Source organism: Microtus pennsylvanicus, chromosome 2, assembly GCF_037038515.1.
Source record: "Microtus pennsylvanicus isolate mMicPen1 chromosome 2, mMicPen1.hap1, whole genome shotgun sequence".
NCBI lineage: Eukaryota > Metazoa > Chordata > Mammalia > Rodentia > Cricetidae > Microtus > Microtus pennsylvanicus.
Window position 1 is genome coordinate 5,997,039 of NC_134580.1, and position 18,794 is coordinate 6,015,832.

General features: G+C 44.3%; 1 non-coding gene across 1 annotated transcript; it reads left to right on the forward strand.

The window, feature by feature from the left end:
• The first annotated feature begins 10,777 nt into the window (after positions 1-10,777).
• On the forward strand, positions 10,778-10,884 carry LOC142845361 (U6 spliceosomal RNA). The gene has a single exon (XR_012909907.1). It is a non-coding gene; the product is annotated as a U6 spliceosomal RNA (small nuclear RNA).
• Positions 10,885-18,794: the final 7,910 nt, after the last annotated feature.

Genomic DNA, 18,794 nt, shown 5'->3' on the forward strand with positions numbered 1-18,794 from the left:
AAACAACCAACGCTGGAAAATGACCTGCCGATGCTGTGAGATGACAATGGATTCTGGCTTGTGATCTTCAGACCTCGTTCAAGCAAACAGTGGGGAGACAAACACAAAACCTAGGAACTGAAGCCAGGGCTTGGCTCGACTAGGGGAGTATTCTGCTGCTGAGCTACTTCCCAATCCAGTCAAGTGTTTTTGATTTTCACTTTGAGACAGCTATCTCGTTAGATGCCCAGGCTAGCTTTGAACATGCAGTCCTCCTATTGCAGCCCCCGAGTGCTATAATGATAATGGGTAGGTTACCACAAGTGGCTCCTGAAGTGGTTCCTTCAAACTGTTATGGCGCAGAGGCTTGGGATGTGGCTCAGAGGGCAGAGTGCTCTCCTAACCTGTGAGACCCTCAGTTCGGTTTCCAGCATCACAAAAACTGGACTTCATTTCTACACACCTGTCACCCCAGCACTTGGAGAATGGGGGCACAGAGATGGACATGAAGGCAGGACAAGAATAAGACCTTAAGGTTAACCTCTACCACATCAAAAGTGGGACAAGTGTGGTGGCTCACGCCTTTAGCTCCAGCACTTGGGAGGAGGAGGCAAGAGGATCTCTGAGTTTGAGGCCAGCCTGCTCCACATAGTGATTTCCAGGATAGCCTGGGCTACATAGAAAGACCTGGTCTCAAGAAAAAAAGAGAAAGTGGGAGAGCTGGAGAGATCACTGAGTGGTTAAGAGCATTGATTGCTCTCCCAGCAGACCCAGGTTTGATTCCCAGCATCCACATGGCAACTTACAACCATCTATATAACTCCAGTTTGAAAGGACACTATGCCCTCTGACCTCTAAGGGCACCAGGCATGCATGTTGTCCACATAACACATTTAGACAAAATACTCATCATGCATCTTTTTAAAAGTGGGATTATATCTAACGTAATTGAGGGAAATTTAATCAACTATGGGGTTTCATGTGTAGATTAAGATTGTGATAGCCAGGCATGATTGATGCAACATGCCTTTATCCCAGCACTGGGAAGATGGAGGAAGGTATATATCTGGGAGTTAAAGGTTAGCCTGGTCTCTACACAGTTCCAGGAAAGCCAGGGCTACATAGAGGCACTGGAAAGAAAGGAAGGTGTGGTCATTGGGTTGGGAATATAACCTTGTGGTAGAGCAGTTGTCCAATAGGTGTGAATCTTGGGATCTGCCCCAGCAACAATAAAAGAGAAAAATATTTATGACAAAGTAGTTGTCTACTGTCAGTTGGGGGACCCAGGATACCACAGCGATTAGCAGATAAAGAGTAGGGACAATGAATTCAGAAAGAATTGGACTGAAAGTCTGGCATTACAATTTAGAAACTATATAACGTAGACAAATTAATCATCTGTAAGGGAGTTCTGTAATCAGGCCTGCTTTATTCTGCGCCGAAGCGGTAGAGCGTGAAGTTAGCCTTGGGCTGTCCCCATCACAGGATGAGAGAATGGTAGGAATATTCGCTGATACATAGCGACCACTTGATATACCATCACCAGTTCACCATCTATCCATGACCCAGAAGGAATGGAGGCCGGGGAGATCTCAAGCTTCAGATCAACTTGAGTGATAGAGATTCAAAAACTATGATGAACGGGAAAGAATTGTGAATAACTCAAAGGAGTTACTAAAGACCAAGGGAGATGGACCAGTTGGAAAAATGGTTGTCACCACACAAGCATGAGGCCCAAGCTGATTCCAAGTGTCGCCCCCCCCAAAAAAAACATGTTAGCACACGTGACTCAAACACTGAAGAGTACAAAGATACAAAACCCCTGGAGCTTGCTAGCCAGGTAGTCCTGCCAAACTGGTGAACTCTGGGTTCAGTGAGAGACCCTGTCTCAAAAAATAAGGTGGCGAGGTATAAAGAAAGACATCCAACCTTGAACTCTGGCTTCTACGTGCATGGACAAACACATAACCACATACTCATGCATGAATACATGACAGAAGCTGTTAGAAAAATAAAAATGGAATTTCAGCATGAACATGTTTAACACTGAAATCCCCTCATGAATTCACGTTCCCAGGTGCCCTGATGATCACCACAGATGGGAACCCTAGACTGTGGATATGAGGACAGGAGGGAATGCATTATCTTAGTGTATGTCCATCAGTTATATTTTGTGGAGAGCAAGATACCCTCCAAATGATCCAAATGATCCACGGGCATGGGGCACATAGTTCATTTCTGTATCCAGACCCTTTTGGGGTGAAACAGGGTTTCTCTGTGCCGTCTTATAGCCTTGCTTGTCCTGGAACTAAATCTGTAGCCCAGGCTCTAGCCTCGAAACTCACAGAGATCCTCCTTCCTCTTCCTCTGCTGAGATTGTGTGTGCCACCAAGCAGCTTTACTTCCACAGTCTTAATAAGCCTCCTCCAGAAAGAAAAGTTTCATTTCAGAAGAAATTGCGACATAATGGTATCTGGATTGGTATAATTCCTGGAAGCATGAGACAGAACTGTCCTTGCTAGGGCATACGGAAAGGAATGATGGAGAGTTAGTTCTTGTTGGATATAGAATTTCAGTTTGGGAAAATAAGAGCACTGGCTGCTCTTCTAGAGAACCCAGGTTTTGCCAGGCGGTGACGGCACACGCCTTTAATCCCATCACTGGGAGGCAGAGGAACACGATCTCTGTGAGTTCAAGGCCAACCTGTTCTTCAGAGTTAGTTTTAGGTCGGGCTCCAAATAGAGAAACCCTGTCTTGAAAAACCAAAAAAAGAAAAAAAGAAGGAAAACAAAGAGAACCAGATTTGATTCCCAGTGCCCACAATGGTCTCTAACTTCTGTCCCAAGGTCTTCAAAGCCTTCTTCTAGCCTCATCCATCACCAGTCATGTATATAGTACACAGACATACATGCAGATAACACACATACACTCACCTATAATTTTTTTTCATGGCTTCTTTGCATAGCCCTGGTTATTCTGGAACTAGCTCTGGAAACCTGGTTGGCCTCATCTTCAATGATCCACCTGCCTCAGCCTACAGAATGCTGGTATTAAAGGCATGTGCCACCACCACTACCCAGCTATAGATAGATAGATAGATAGATAGATAGATAGATAGATAGATAGATAGATAGATATTTAAGTTTTTAAAAAAGAGATTTAGGCTGTGTGTGGTAGCGCACACATTTAGTTCCAGCACTTGGGAGGCAGAGACAGACAGATCTCTGTGAGTTCAAGGCTAGCCTAGCCCATAAATCGAGTTCCAGAACAGCCAGAGCTGTTCTGTTACACAGAGAAACCCTGTCTAGACAAAGCAAAAAAAAAACAACAACAACAAAAAGGGAAATTTAGTCAGGTATAATGGCACTTGACTTTAATGACCTTTAATGACAGCACTCAAGAGGCAGAAGCAGACCTGTGGAACTGTGAGTTCTAGTCCAGCCTGGTTTACATGGTGAGTTTCAAGACAGACATAGTGAGACTCGGTCTCATAGAAATAGAGAGAGGCCGGGTGGTGGTGGCGCATGCCTTTAATCCCAGCACTCGGGAGGCAGAGGCAGGCAGATCTCTGTGAGTTCAAGACCAGCCTGGTCTACAAGAGCTAGTTCCAGGACAGGCTCCAAAACCACAGAGAAACCCTGTCTCAAAAAACCAAAAAAAAAAAGAAAGAAAGAAAGAAAGAAAGAAAAGAAATGGGGGGGGGAGAAATGAGAAAATGTATTAGGTTGCACTGCAGTTCAACAATGTCCGCCTTCATTTTGGAGAGGCTGAGAAACAGTAGCTGCTTAGTGCACGAGGTTGGCTGTCTGAGCAATCTCAAGCTGCCAAGACCCAAATGATTCCTGAAGAACCACTGGTCTTCGGTCCATGCTGGAAGACTAAAGAAACTAGGTTCTTGTGTAAGCAAAGAACAGAAGCAGCAGCAGTAACAGGGTAGACATGAAGTCAAAAAGACAAAAATTCTTCCCAGTGATTCCTGGGCAATCATGGAAAGACATCTTTCACATCACAGGGGTAGCTTTTCCCACTTCAGTTTATCTAAAAACAAAACAAACAAAAAAATTCCCTTCCAGGTATCCCCAGGGACTAGTCTCTTAGTTGATTCCTGATTCAGTAACATTGACGACCTAAGATTAACCATTACAGGTAACAGATATTTTTTACTTATTTATGTATTTATTTATATTGAAGTATGGTGTCGTAATGTAGCCATTTCTGGACTGGAGCCCACAGAAATCTGCCTACCTCTCCTTCCTGACTGCTGAGGTTAAAGGAATGCCAGTGTATTTGAGTTTTTACACAGGGTTTCAATGTATTGCTGGCTGGCTTCAAATTTGTAGCAATCCTCTTGCCTCAGCCTCCTGATGGTGGATTTACAGGAATGAGTCACCATGCCCGGTGTCTCAGTTACTTTTCAATTGTTATGACCAAAAAAAAAAAAAGATAACCAATGCAATTTATAAAAGAGTTTATTAGGGGCTTCCAGTTTCAGAAGGTGACTGCTTGGCCATCATAGCAGGGAGCATGGCTGCAGGCAGCCAGGCATGTTGATGGCACAGGAGCTCAGAGTTTGCATCCTAATCTACAAGCGGGAAGAAGAGAGAGAACTGACTGAGAAAATGAAGACTTTGGAAACCTCAGAAACACATCCTCCACTTAGGCTACACCTCGCAATCCTTCTCAAATACTGGGGACCAAGTATTTAAGTATATGACCTATGGGGGTCATTTTCATTCAAACCACCTAGCTCAGCTATATTCGCCCCTTTTTAAGATTTATTTATTTATTTATATATGTATATGAGCTGCATGTTTGCCTGCATGCCAAAATCAGGCACCAGATTTCATTATAGATGGTTGTGAGCTATCATGTGGTTGCTGGTAATTGAACTCAGGACCTCTAAAGAGCAGCCAGTGCCCTTAACCACTGGGCCATCTCTTCAGCCACACATATTCCCTTCCCTATAAAGCTCCCTCTATCAAGTACTGAGGCAAAGCCTGTAGTCTCGACACTTGAGAGACTGAGACAGAAGGATGGTGAATTGAAGGGGATCCCAAGAACCCTCTAAAAAAAATAAGGTAAACAGAGGATCGCATACATTTTTGGATCACTCTGCACCTTACACAGTGAGGCAGGGTCTGTCACTTGAACATAGAGGTGCCTGATCTGGGTAGTCGAGGTAGCCAGCCTGCTTTGGGGAATCATTTGTCTCTGTCTCCTAGGCACTGAGGTTACAGACAGGCTCTGATGCCTGCTCAGGATTTTTCTGTTGCTGGGACTCTGGTCCTTAAGCTTGTAAAGCAAGAATATTTCCTGTTGGATACAGACATCCTTTTACTGAACTATTGCACTGTACAGCAAGAGTCCTCTGCTTCCTCAGCACTCACCCAGTATGAAGACTGGCACAGAATCCTATGGCCATAAGCATCTATTGAACGGGATGGAAGGAAGGATGAAACGTAAAAAGGTAGCAAGGGAGGAAAAGAAGGACGAAATGTTTTGTGCACAAACACACGCACATACCTAAAACCTTTTCTGTAAAATTAAAGGGCTAAAGAGATGGCTCAGCAGTTAGAAACACTGGCTAGCCGGGCAGTGGTGGCACATGCCTTTAATCCCAGCACTTAGGAGGCAGAGGCAGGCAGATTTCTGTGAGTTCGAGACCAGCCTGGTCTACAAGAGCTAGTTCCAGGACAGGCTTCAAAACCACAGAGAAACCCCGTCTCAAAAAAAAAAAAAAAAAAAAAAAAAAAAAAAAAAAAAAAAAAAGGCCTGTACCAAAGCTACAGAGAAACCTTGTCTTGAAAATCAAAACAAAACAAACAAACAAAAAACCACTGGCTGGCTGCTCTGCCAGAGGTCCTGGGTTTGACCTCCAGCCCTTACAAGGCCCCTCAAAACCATCTCTAACTCCAGTTCTAAGGAATTTAAAAGTTTATTTTGGCCTCCAGCCTCTGAAGGTATCAGGGACAAGTTTGGTGGTGCACGACCTTGCAGGTGACCAAACACCCAAACACACAAATTTCAAAAAAAGGAAGGAAAAATAGCCAAAAATGTTGGTGCACACCTTTAATCCCAGTGCCTTGGAGGCGGAGGCAGGCAGATCTCTGAGAGTTCAAGGCCAGCCAGGTTTACATCCTGAGAACCTGTTTCACAAAATAAAAGAAAAGGGTTTAACAACAAACTGGGCGGTGGTGACACGTGCCTTTGATCCCCGAACTCTAGACTAGACTGGGGCAGGCAGATCTCTGTGTGGGTTCAAGGCCATCCTGGTCCACAGAGCAAGTGCTAGGACAGGCTCCAAAGCTAAAGAGAAACCCTGTCTCAAAAAAAAAAAAAAAGAAGTTTATTAACAGTGGATCCAGAGGGATGGCTCAGTGGGTGAAATGGATGCTCTGCAAGTATGCTGAGGTGAGCTCGGACCCCTAGTACCTGTATTCCCTGTGCTAGAAGGTAGAGAAGGAGAAATCCATGGATTCCAGTTCAGCCAATTTGTGAACTCAGTATCGAGTGAGACCATGTTTCTTTTTTTTGTTTTGTTTTGTTTTTTCAAGACAGGGTTTCTCTGTGGTTTTGGAGCCTGTTCTGGAACTAGCCCTTGTAGACCAGGCTCGTCTCGAACTCACAGAGATCCGCCTGCCTCTGCCTCCCAAGTGCCGGGATTAAAGGCGTGCGCCACCACCACCCGGCGAGACCATGTTTCAAAAATAATAGATGGAAAGTGGAGTGGAAGACAATGAATACCAGCTTTGGCGTACACATATACCCCACATACGGGCACTGTCTCAGTAGCGGTTTCTAATGCTATGATAAATATCATGATGAAAAGCCGCTTGGAGAGGGAAGTGTTTATCCAATCTTACAATTTATAGTCTCTCACCCAAAGAAGTCAGGGCAGGAGCAAGGCTGTGGAAAAGTGCTGCTTACTGCCTTGATCTTGACTTGCTCAGCCTGCTTTGTTGTTGTTGCTGTTTTTCCATTTTTTGAGACAATGTTTCTCAGTGCAACAGTCCTAGCGGTCCTGGAACTAGCTGGGTCGACCAGGCAGGCCTCGAACTCACAGAAATCCGCCCACCTCTGCCCTGGAGTATGCTGGGATTCAAGGCAGCACTGCCACCACCGCCCACTTGGATCTCAGCCTGCTTTCTTTTATCAGCCATGAACAGTATCTCACCTGCAAGGAGCTGAACCCTCCCACATGGATCATCAATCAAGAAATGTACAATCGACTTGACTTGCCCACAGGTCAATATAGTGGGGGCATTTTCTCAATTGAGGTTCCCCCTTCCCAAACAAATCTAGCTTAGGTCAAACTGACATAAAACTAGTCAGTATAGGCATATGCACCCACACTTCCTAATACACACGCACACACACATACATGTTCCACACAACACATATGTGATATGCTTACTGTATTGAAAATACATTCTGATCGATTCAAAATAAGCAAAATGATGACTCTAAATCATTCGTTTGCATTCAAAAAGGGAGCTCTAAGGGATGGTAAAAGAAAAATAAATAAATAAAATGTCTTTTCAGTGTCTTATAGTCCTTGAGCTCAGGCCATGCATGGTAACTATGGCTGCCATGTGTGGACCTATCAGACTGGATGCTACCTAAAGGATCTCAAAATAGCTCTGCTCCGCTTGCTGTGGCAGGCACGCTTCTGCTCCAATCGGCAGCAGCTCATTCTTAACTATTGTTGCTATGTGACAAACTATTGGCTCTCAGCCTTAATCCCAGCCTCCAGAGAGGAAGGGTGGGCAGAGTGCCTTGGGAGAGCATCTTTCTAGAATCTAAAGTAGTGGGCACATCCTCTACAGGAGATACAACCAATGCTTCTAGTGTTCGGCCTCAGGAGGATCCTGTGGGATGCGACCCTGAAGATAAACATGCCAAAAAAAAAAAACCAAGCAAACAAAAACAAAACAAATACCCTAGCTCAATGTGGTGGTGGTGCCGGTGGCGGTGCAAGCCTTTAATCCCAACACTCGGGAGGCAGAAACAGGCAGATCTCTATGAGTTTGAGGCCAGTCTGGTCTACCAAAGTAACCTTGTCTCAAAAAAACAAACAAGCAAATCAAATCAAATCATATTAATGGCTAAAGATGTATCTTAGAAGTTAACAGTACTTTTTGATCTTGCAGAAACCTAAGTTTAGGTCCCAAAAGCCACAACAGGCAGCTCACGACCACCTTTAACTCTTTAATTCCAGGACTGGGCAGTGGTGGTGCACGCCTTTAATCCTAGCACTGGGGAGGCAGAGGCAAGTGGATCTCTATAATTTCAAGGCCAGCCTGGTACACAAGAGCTAGTTGCAGGACGGCCTTCAAAGCTACAAAGAAACCCTGTCTTGAAAAAAAAAAACTCTTTAACTCCAGGGGGATCCTCTGAACTCCACAAGCACCTACAATTATGTGCACATACCCACACCAAGACACACATAAACATGCATGCAATTTAAAATAAGAATAAATAGTTTTGCTGGGCGGTGAATCTCAGCGAGTTCAAGGCCAGCCTGTTTTCTGTTATGCAGAGAATCCCTGTCTCAAAAAACCAAAAATAAGAAGAAAAAAAAAAGGTGCGTACCTGTTGTGGGATATTTGTATATGATGTGAAGATATATTACTGGGATTGGTTTAATGAAGAGCTGAATAGCCAATAGCTAGGCAGGAGGTATAGGCAGGACTTGTAGGCAGAAAAGAAGGAAGCGGGAAATAAATCTTGGCTCCTCTCAGGTGGCTATGAGACACTGAGGGAGCCAGGCATACAGAATGAAAGAAGGGTAAAAAGCCATGAGGCAAACGTAGATTAATAGAAATGTGTTAATTTAAGATATAAGACCTAGTGGGACAAGCTTAAGCTAAGGCCAAGCTTTCATAATTATTAATTCTCCCTTTTTTGGGATTTTTTCAGACATGGTTTACAGAGAAACCTGTATACCAGTCCTGGCTGTCCTGGAACTCACTCTGTAGACAAGGCTGGCCTCGAACGCACTGCCTCTACCTCTGGAGTGCTAGATTTAAAGGCTGTGCCGCCACGCCAGAAGAGAACTTTTAAAAATTTGTTTTCCTCACCAGGCAGTGGTGGCACACACCTATAATCCCAGCCTTGGGAAGGAGAGGCAGGTGCATCTCTGAGTTTAAGGCCAGCCTGGTCTACAGAGCTAGTTCCAGAACAGTCTGAACTACACAGAGAACCACAGGGGTCTATGGGGCTTGAACTCAGGTAATCGGGCCTGTTGGCAAGTGCTCTCATTTGCTGAGGCATCTCACAGCCATTTAAAACAATATGTTTTGTGCCAGGCATGATCGTGGTGATGTACATCTGTAATCTTGGCACTTGTGGGGCTGACGTAGGAGGATCTTGAGTTCAAGACAGGTTATATGGCTTTTGTCAAACAAGGGGCTGGCTGGGCAGTGGTGGCGCACGCCTTTAATCCCAGCACTCGGGAGGCAGTGGCAGGCGGATCTCTGGGAGTTCGAGGCCAGCTTGGTCTACAAGAACTAATTCCAGGACAGGCACCAAAGCTACAGAGAAACCCTGTCTCGAAAAACCAAAAAAAAAACAAAAAAAAACCAAAAAAACAAGGTGCTGGAGAGACGTCTCAGCATTTAAGAGCACTAGCTACTCTTGCAGAGAATTCAGGATCCATTCCCGGCACCTACATGATGGTCTTATTATTGTCTACAACTGTAGTTTCAGGGGATCTGATGCCTTCTTCTGACCTCCATGACCACCAGGCATGCATGTGATACAAAAACATACACACCGGCAAAACACCCAGACACATAAAAAAAATCTGCCAGGCAGTGGTGGTATATGCCATTAATCCCAGCACAGGGGAGGCAGAGTTCAATGCCAGCTTGGTCTACAGAGCTATTTCTAAGACACCCAGGGCTACACAATAACCCTGTCTTGAAAAAAAATATTTAAAAAAATCCAACAAATTAGTTTTGTTTTGTGTGGGTCTCGCTCAAATCCCTTTCCTTGAGGAGATGTAAGCAATGACACAACAGGCACCCTTCTCCTAAGGTCCCAATGACAAACTGAGGCACAGTCCCACCAAAGTTCATTCTGGAAAACCAATGGGGTTATCAGAATTCCTACAGAGTGTAGGGGAGGGGTTACACGCAGGGGTATGCCTAACCTAATAGGCAAGCACCTGGAAAGCCTTTATCCAGCAGGGATGAGGGCTTCCTCTTAGCTGCATAGATGGAGCTCCCACCCCCGCCAGTAGGCTTTCTGATACAACTTAGCTTTCCCTGTGGTCATGTGCAGTTAAGGCAGTGTTGCCAACAACACATGGTAGGGAGGCTAAACACTCAGGAAAGGGTCTCATAACCATCCTCCCACCATCAGGGTGCAGACAGTCAACAAGCCTAACTGGGAGGAACTTTCTCAAGGGTAACTCTCTTTGTCTTTTTTGTTTGTTTGTTTGGTTGGTTGGTTGGTTGGTTGGGTTTTTTGTTTGTTTTCTTGTTTTTTTGGGTTTTTTTTGTTTTTGTTTTTTCATGACGGGGTTTCTCTGTGGTTTTGAAGCCTGTCCTGGAACTAGCCCTTGTAGACCAGGCTGGTCTCGAACTCACAGAGATCCGCCTGCCTCTGCCTCCCAAGCTCTGGGATTAAAGGCGTGTGCCACCACCGCCCGGCACAAGATTAACTCTCCAACGCGGTAGTTGCGTAGCTGGAAGGACAGTCTCTCAAAACAGTGAGCATGTTGTGCGTGTATACAGGTATGCTTGCTTATATTTGTACATGCGTAAGGCAGAGAGGACAATCAAGTATCTCTCCCGTGCTCGCTTCGGCAGCACATATACTAAAATTGGAACGATACAGAGAAGATTAGCATGGCCCCTGCGCAAGGATGACACGCAAGAAAAAAAAAGTATCTCTCCCTTTACCTTCTTTTGAGGGTTTTTCACTGATCAGGAACTCACTAATTAGCCAGACTGATTGGCTAGCAAGCTCCAAGGTCCAGCTACCCCCCCCTACTCTCCCCTTGCATTATGGTTACATATAAATTATTTATATAAGAAAAGAAATATCCCTGGGTAGTGGTGGTTCACACTTTTACTACAGCACTTGGGAGACAAAGACAGATGGATCTCAGTGATTTCAAGACCAACCTGGTCTACAGAGCAAGTTCTATGACAGCAAGGACTGTTACACAGAGAAGCCCTGCCTCAAAACAAGAAAAAAAAAAGGAAGGAAGGAAGGAAGGAAGTTCTTTATTATAATAAAGATATATACAAGTAGAATACTGGAGTTGGGGAAATGGCTCAGTGGCTAAACACACTGGCTGCTCTTGCAGAGTGCCCAGGTTCAGTTTCCAGCACCCACACAGCAGCTCACAATCATTGCTACTTTGGAGGGTGTGTGGTGGGGATGGGGCCTATCAAACACCTTCTTCTGTCCCCCTCAGGCATCAAGTACATGTATGACACACAGTCACACACACAGGCCAAACACTCACATACAGAAAATAAAATAAATGAATCTAAAATAAATGTATTAATCCTAACGGTGGTGGCACATGCCTTTAATCCCAGCACTTGGAGAGCAGAGGCAGGCAGATCTCTGTGCGTTCAAGTCCATCCTGGGCTACAGATCGAGTTCCAGAACAGCTGAGGCTACAGAGAGAAACCCTGTCTAAAACAAAACAAAATGAATGTATTGAATTCTTATTGTAGGCCAGGTTGATGCTCAGATTTGAAGGTGCAGTGCTGCACAAAATAGAAACCATGTCCATAAGGAGACACCACTGAATCTAGCAAAATGGGCTGGTAAAGACTACACATGCACCCGGGCAGTGTTGGTGCACACCTTTCATCCCAGCATGAGTGTGATGCCAGCCTGGTCTACAAGAGCTAGTTCCAGGACAGGCTCCAAGGCTACAGAGAAACCCTGTCTCGAAAAACCAAAGAAAAAAGAATAAAAAAAAGAAAGAAAGAAAGAAAAGAAACAGGTAGCAGGGACATCCAGCAGTCTTGGAGGAAGGCAAGAGTACCCAGGTTCAGTTCCCAGCACTCACACAGTGGCTCACAAAGATTTACAAGAGTGGTGTTGGAGGCAGAAAGGAACAGAAGGAAGGACCAGTCAGTGGGAGTGGTTTTAAATGAAGAGAAGCCCCACTGGAAGAAATAACATTTGTGGAAGCAGCAGAGCAAAGTCCATTTGAGGAACTGAAAGAAACTCTGAGCAGCCGGAAGTAGACGTGAGCCGAGCTGTAGAAGAAACCCTGAGAGAGGCCAGTTAGAATGTGGAGAAAGGGTTGAAAGGGACCAGACCGGCTGGGCGTGGTGCTTCATGCCTGTAATACCATCCTTGGGAGGCAGACACAGGATTGTCACAAGTCTAGGAGAAGCCTGTGCTACATGGGGAATTCTAGGCCAGTGTGAGCTACAGAGTGAGACCCTGACTCAAGGGGAAAAAAATCATTATGAAGCCTCTGCATAGTGGGTGTGGTGGAACTCTATTTAATCCCAGCACTCTGGAGGCAGAGGCAGGCAGAGCTCTGTAAATTCAAGTGCTGGTCTACAAAGAGTCCCAGGACAGTCAAGGCTACACAGACAAACCCAGTCTCTCAAAAAACCACCATCAACAACAAAAGAGACAAGAAAGAAAAAAAAACACGTCTATCACAAATTTTAAAAAACAAAACAAAAAACCAGTGAGGAACATTCCCAGCAAGCCCAGTCTTCTGATTCAATATTGGAAATGCACGTGGTAGAGAGAATGGACCCTCACTGTCCTCGGGTTTCTACAGACCCATCCTGGCATGGCTGCTCTCCCCCCAATAAATAAATGTAAAAATATTTCTAAGAACAAAACCTAGGCCTGGCGTAGTGGCACACAGCTTTAATCCCAGCACTCCAGAGGCAGAGGCAGGCGGATCTCTGTGAGTCTGAGGCTACACTGGTCTACAAAGTGAGTTCTAGGACAGCTAAAGATACACAGAGAAATCCTGTCTCAAAAATCCTAAAAAAAAAAAAAAAAGAAAGAAAGAAAGAAACCAAAAGAAAAAAGGAGGGACTGGTGAAATAGTTCAGTGGGTGAAGGTGCCTGACAATAAGTCTCAGGACCCAGTGGGGTACCCTTCCTCTGGGCACTTGTACATACACATACATATACAGAATAAATAAAGGCTTTTTACAAGATTATTTTCTGTATATAAATGTTTCACCTACAAGTGAAACATTCGCAATACCTGAGAGTCTAAGGCCCTCATGGCCAGAAGAAAGCAACAGATCCTCTAGAACTGGAGTTACAGATAGTTGTGAGTTGCCATATTAGTGCTGGGAACTTCTAGGTCTTCTGTGTAGTGTGATGTTTTACTCTTTTGACTTTTGGGGGGAACCCACAACCCAGCTCCCAAAGAAATCGCACATGGAGGCTTAGTTATGCATGCCCAGTCTTGGCGCGTTTCTTTCCAGCTTTTCTTAAACTATCCCGTCTACTTTTGCCCTGGGCTTTCTTCTTTTCTTCCTTCTGTGTTTCTTTCTTTCACTCTTACTTGGTGACCCTAGTTGTCTCCTTGTTCCTCCTTCTCTTCGCTTCTATTTATGCTCTGCCTGGCAGCCCCGCCTATCTTTGCTCCTGCCTCACTATTGGCCGTTCAGCTCTTTTTTTTAGACCATCAGGTGTTTTAGACTGGCAAAGAATCACAACTTCACAGAGTTAAACAAATGCAACATAAACAAAAGTCACACGCCTGAAAATAATATTCTTCAACGCTTCTGCAAAAGCAGCAAGTGTTGTCCACCTCTATGGTGGTGTGAATGGGAATCTTCTGAACACATTCATATATTTGAATGCTTGGTCATGACAGAGCTGTGTTGCTAGGACAGGGATTAGGAGCTGTGGCCTTGTTGCAGGAAGAGTGTCACTGGAAGTGGGCTTTGAAGTTTCGGTGCTCAAGCTAGGCCCATATCTCTTTCTGCTGCCTGTGGATCCAGCTGTGGGACTCTCAGATTCCTTCTCAGCACCATGTCTGCCTGCATGCTGCTATGCCTCTGGCCAGGATGGCAATGAACTAAATCTCTGAAACTGTAAGCCAGCCCCAATTAAATGTCTTTTTAGAAAGATTGCCATGGTTATGGAATTTCTTCACAGCAACAGGACATGGATTAAGACAATCTCTGAGTCATCTTTTACCAATTTTTAAAAAATATTTAAAAATTAATACATTGGTCAGGCAGTGGTGGCACTCACTCCCCATTCCTTTCAGCATTAGGGAGGCAGCAGCGGGCAGACCTCTGAGTGGGAAGCCAACCTGGTCTACAGAGTGAGTTCCAGGAGAGCCAGGGCTATACAGAGAAATCCTGTTTGAAAACCAAACCAAGCCAAGCAGTGGTGGCACACGCCTTTAATCCCAGCACTTGGGAGGCAAAGGCAGGCGGATCTCTGCAAGTTCAAGGCCAGCCTGGTCTACAAGAGCCAGTTCCAGGACAAGCTCCAAGGCAGAGAAACCCTGTCTCGAAAAACCAAAAAGAAAAAAAAAGAATGTACGGAACATAAAAATTTATGTCTTTTAGGAGCCTGAGAGATGGCTCATTGGTTAAAAGCACGGACTGCTCTTTCAGAGTACCTGGGTTCAATTCCCAGCACTTACATGGCAACTCCAGGATCCAACATTCTCATACAGACAAAACATCAATAAAATAAAAATAATTTTTTAAGCCAGGCGGTGGTGGCACATGCCTTTAATCCCAGCACTCAGGAGGCAGAGGCAGGTGGATCTCTTTGAGTTCAAGTCCAGCCTAGTCTACAACAGCTAGTTCCAGGACAGGCTCCAAAAGCTACAAAGAAACTCCATCTCAAAATACAAAACAAAACAACAACAACAACAACAACAACAAAAGAGCTAGTTCCAGGACAGGCTCCAAAGCTACAGAGAAACCCTATTTTGAAAAACCTAGAAAGAAAGAAAGAAAGAAAGAAAGAAAGAAAGAAAGAAAGAAAGAAAGAAAGAAAGAAAGAAAGAAAGAAAAGAAAGAAAGACCAAAACAAAATTTTCCAGGCATGATTTTACATTTTAACCACAGCACTTGGGGAGGCAGAGGCAGGTGGATTTTTTTGAGTTTGAAGCCAGTCTGTTTCTACATAGTGAGTGCCAGGCTAGCCAGGGCTACATGGTAAGACCCTATCTCTAAATAAATAAATAAACAAACAAACCCTGCATTCAAAAGTGACCACAGAAGCTGGGGGTGGTGGCGCACGCCTTTAATCCCAGCACTTGGGAGGCAGAAGCAGGCGGATCTCTGTGAGTTCGAGGCCAGCCTGGTCTACAAGAGCTAGTTCCAGGACAGGCTCCAAAGCCACAGAGAAACCCTGTCTCGAAAATCTAAAAAAAAAAAAAAAAAAAAAAAGTGACCACAGGCTGCCTACTACAGGGAAAGGGTGACGAAGAATGTGTGGCCCATGATTGGAGGGTTCTCCTGACCACTCAGACTCTGGGATTCCCCCATGTTCCTCCTCTCCTTCTCGGTCTTGTAGCGATGTGGTGCTTTCTGGAAGCTGTAGCTCGGTGTTGGTTCCAGAGACTGAGGCGTTTCTCTGTGATGTGTGCTACGCAGCCCCATGGTTTTCAATTAGAGTTTGGAATAGGGTTCTCCTAAGTAGGAAACTGCTGAAGTAACAGTGCACCTTGGTGATTCATGAACCACGCCCTGCCGGCATCACCTGGGAGCTTGTAAGAGATTCTAAGATGTTTGTGGACACCAGAGGGCCGTGGACTGGATGGTGAGGCTACCACATCATTAGAGCTGCTGTCCACTCTGAGCATCATGGTACAGCATTTTACTCTATTCACGACCTGGGGCCCAGGCCTGGGAGACTCCAGCATGCTAAGCTTGACACCAACAACTCAGAGGGCTATGTCAAGGCCCATGTCCATAGAAAGACTTTGCAGTAACGAGAGCTTTGGTCTTGAATTTGCAGCTAACTTTTCTGCCACCTCACCAGCCGCTATGAAATAAACATTATAGACTTTAGAAAATAAATTCATAGCTGGATATAATCCCAGTACTTGGAAGGCACAGACAGGAGTATCTCTGTGAGTTTGGGGCCAGCCTGTCTACATAGCCATTACAGGACAGCCAGTACTACATAGAGAGACCCTGTCACAAAACAAAGAAAAAGCAATTTTGTGTTTAATTCCAGCACTGAGAAAGTAGAAGCAGGTGGATCCCTATGAGTTCAAGGCCAATTTGCTACAAAAGGAGTTCCAAGGAGTTCCAGGCCAGCTAGGGCTATACTCAAAGACCCTGTCTATAAACAAACAAACAAACAAACAGACAGACAGACAGACAGACAGACAGACAGACAGATAGATAGATAGATAAATGATAGTGAAATAAAACATAACAAAGCTAAAGAGGTTAAGGAATTTCCTTATGATATGTAGCAGATAGTATTTATTTATTTAGAATAGTGTTTAAAGCCCAGTGTCTAGCTGCCAAATTCCTGCTCATAACCTATTGCCTAAGGTATTCAAGGGTGACATCCAAGTGTCAAGTCTGAGTAACTTAGGAGTTGATGATCATATTTAGTTTTCATGTGTTTGTGTCTGTAGTATGTGTGTGTTGTATGTATGTTCATAATTGTGTGGGCATACGTGTATTCTGAATCATGTAGTGGTGCCCCCCAAAAAGCTGACATTAGATGTTTTAATTGAATATTCTCCACTTTATTCATTGAGGCATGGTTTCTTCTTCTTCTTTTTTTTTTTTTGGTTTTTCAAGACAGGGTTTCTCTGTGGCTTTGGAGCCTGTCCTGGAACTAGCTCTGTAGACCAGGCTGGTCTCGAACTCACAGAGATCCGCCTGCCTCTGCCTCCTGAGTGCTGGGATTAAAGGCGTGCGCCACCACCACCCGGCGAGGCATGGTTTCTCCATTGCGTCCAGATCCTCTGGATGTAGCCACTCAAGCTAAGCAGCTTACTCTAGGGGTCTCAGCTCTGCCTTCCAAGAGCTAGGATTACAAACAGTCATGCCTTTGGCATTTTCATGGGTTCTAGGAATCTGAATTCTGGGCCTCATGCTTTGAGGGCAAGCCCTTTACCTGCTGAGCCATCCCTATCCAATGTTATTTATCAAGAGAAAATTCAAAGAGGAAAAGGTTTGAGAGGGTGAAATGAGCATTTGAATATATGAAGTTTCTGTATGATGTCCTAATGATTAAGTACTGTAAAATATGGCTGGGTGCATGAGAGAGAGAGCAAGCTGGAGAGTATTCTGAGTTCAAAGCTGTGACTTGGACCTCATAGCAAATCAGCTGTGTATGGTTTCAAATGCTTGGATGTGAACTCTGAGTGAAGAAAGTTTTTTAAGTAAGAAGCTTACAGGATGAACTACTTACAGAATGAACTACTGTGTTGTGGAATAAGCTTTCTGTACAATGTGAAGATGTGTCGTTCTGACTGGTTTAATAAAAAAATCTGAATGAACAATATCTAAGCAGAATTTTCAGGCACACAAGACATTGAGAAGAAGAAAGATGTTGCCAGCTGGAAGAAGAGGAAGCAGCATGAACAGAATAAAGGTAATAAAGCCACAAGACAAAAAAATAGATTGATGAAAATGGGCTAATTCAAGTTGTAAGAGCTAGTTAGTAATAAGCCTAAGCTATTAGCCGAGATTTTTATAATTGATAGTAAGTCTCCCTATCATTATTGGGAAGCCATCAATCCTGATGAAAATGTCTGCCTACAAATGATGCTCTACGTGGGCCACGTATATCCACATCAGACAAAATCGGACCCAAAGGCATCTTTCTAGTCTTATGTCTCTAATGCCAACCACAGTGCAGACACATTTCCTGGCAGCTGCCTGTATGCTTGAGCTGCCAGTGTGCCATGAACTAAGCTGCGTGGCGGGTTTAAGGTTTTGCTCATGCAAACAGAAAATGTTACAGATGCAAGGAATATACGTTTAGACAGAAAAGACTTCTCAACAGGTTCCAGTGTAGCCGGGCGATGGTGGCGCACGCCTTTAATACCAGCACTCGGGAGGCAGAGGCAGGTGGATCTCAGTGAGTTCAAGCCCAGCCTGGTCTACAGAGCTAGTTCCAGGACAGGCTCCAAAGCCACAGAGAAACCCTGTCTCGAAAAACCAAAAAATAAAAAAAAAAAAACCAGGTTCCAGTGTGCACAGGCTTAAGAAAAAAATATGGCTATAGACAATCATTAAAAAAATAAATAGTTTAATAATAATGAAGTAAAGTCTTTAAAGAGGAAATAAAATCATTAAAAATATATGTCACGGCCGGGCAGTGGTGGTGCACGCCTTTAATCCCAGCACTCGGGAGGCAGAGGCAGGCGGATCTCTGTGAGTTCGAGACCAGCCTGGTCTACAAGACCTAGTTCCAGGACAGGCTCCAAAACCACAGAGAAACCCTGTCTCAAAAAACAAAAACAAAAACTATATATATATATATGTCACATAAGAATGAAAAATACGTAGGGAGTCTGTGTTCTATATGGTGTCTTGTTAAGTTTAAATTCTTTTTATTTTTTTAATAAATAGTTTCTTTATTATTTATTATGTGTACAGTGATCTACCTGCATGTATCCCTGCAGGCCAGAAGAGGGCATCAGATCTTATTACAGATGATTGTGAGCTACCATGTGGTTGCTGGGAATTGAACTCAGGACCTCTGGAAGAGCAGTCAGTGCTCTTAACCTCTGAGCCATCTCTCCAGCCCTGAATTTTTTAAACACTAATGTAAAACAAAATAGCTGCTAAGAAACACTGGATTATGGAAACTGCTAAATTAAACCAACCTATACATTTTTAGAATGTATTAACTTC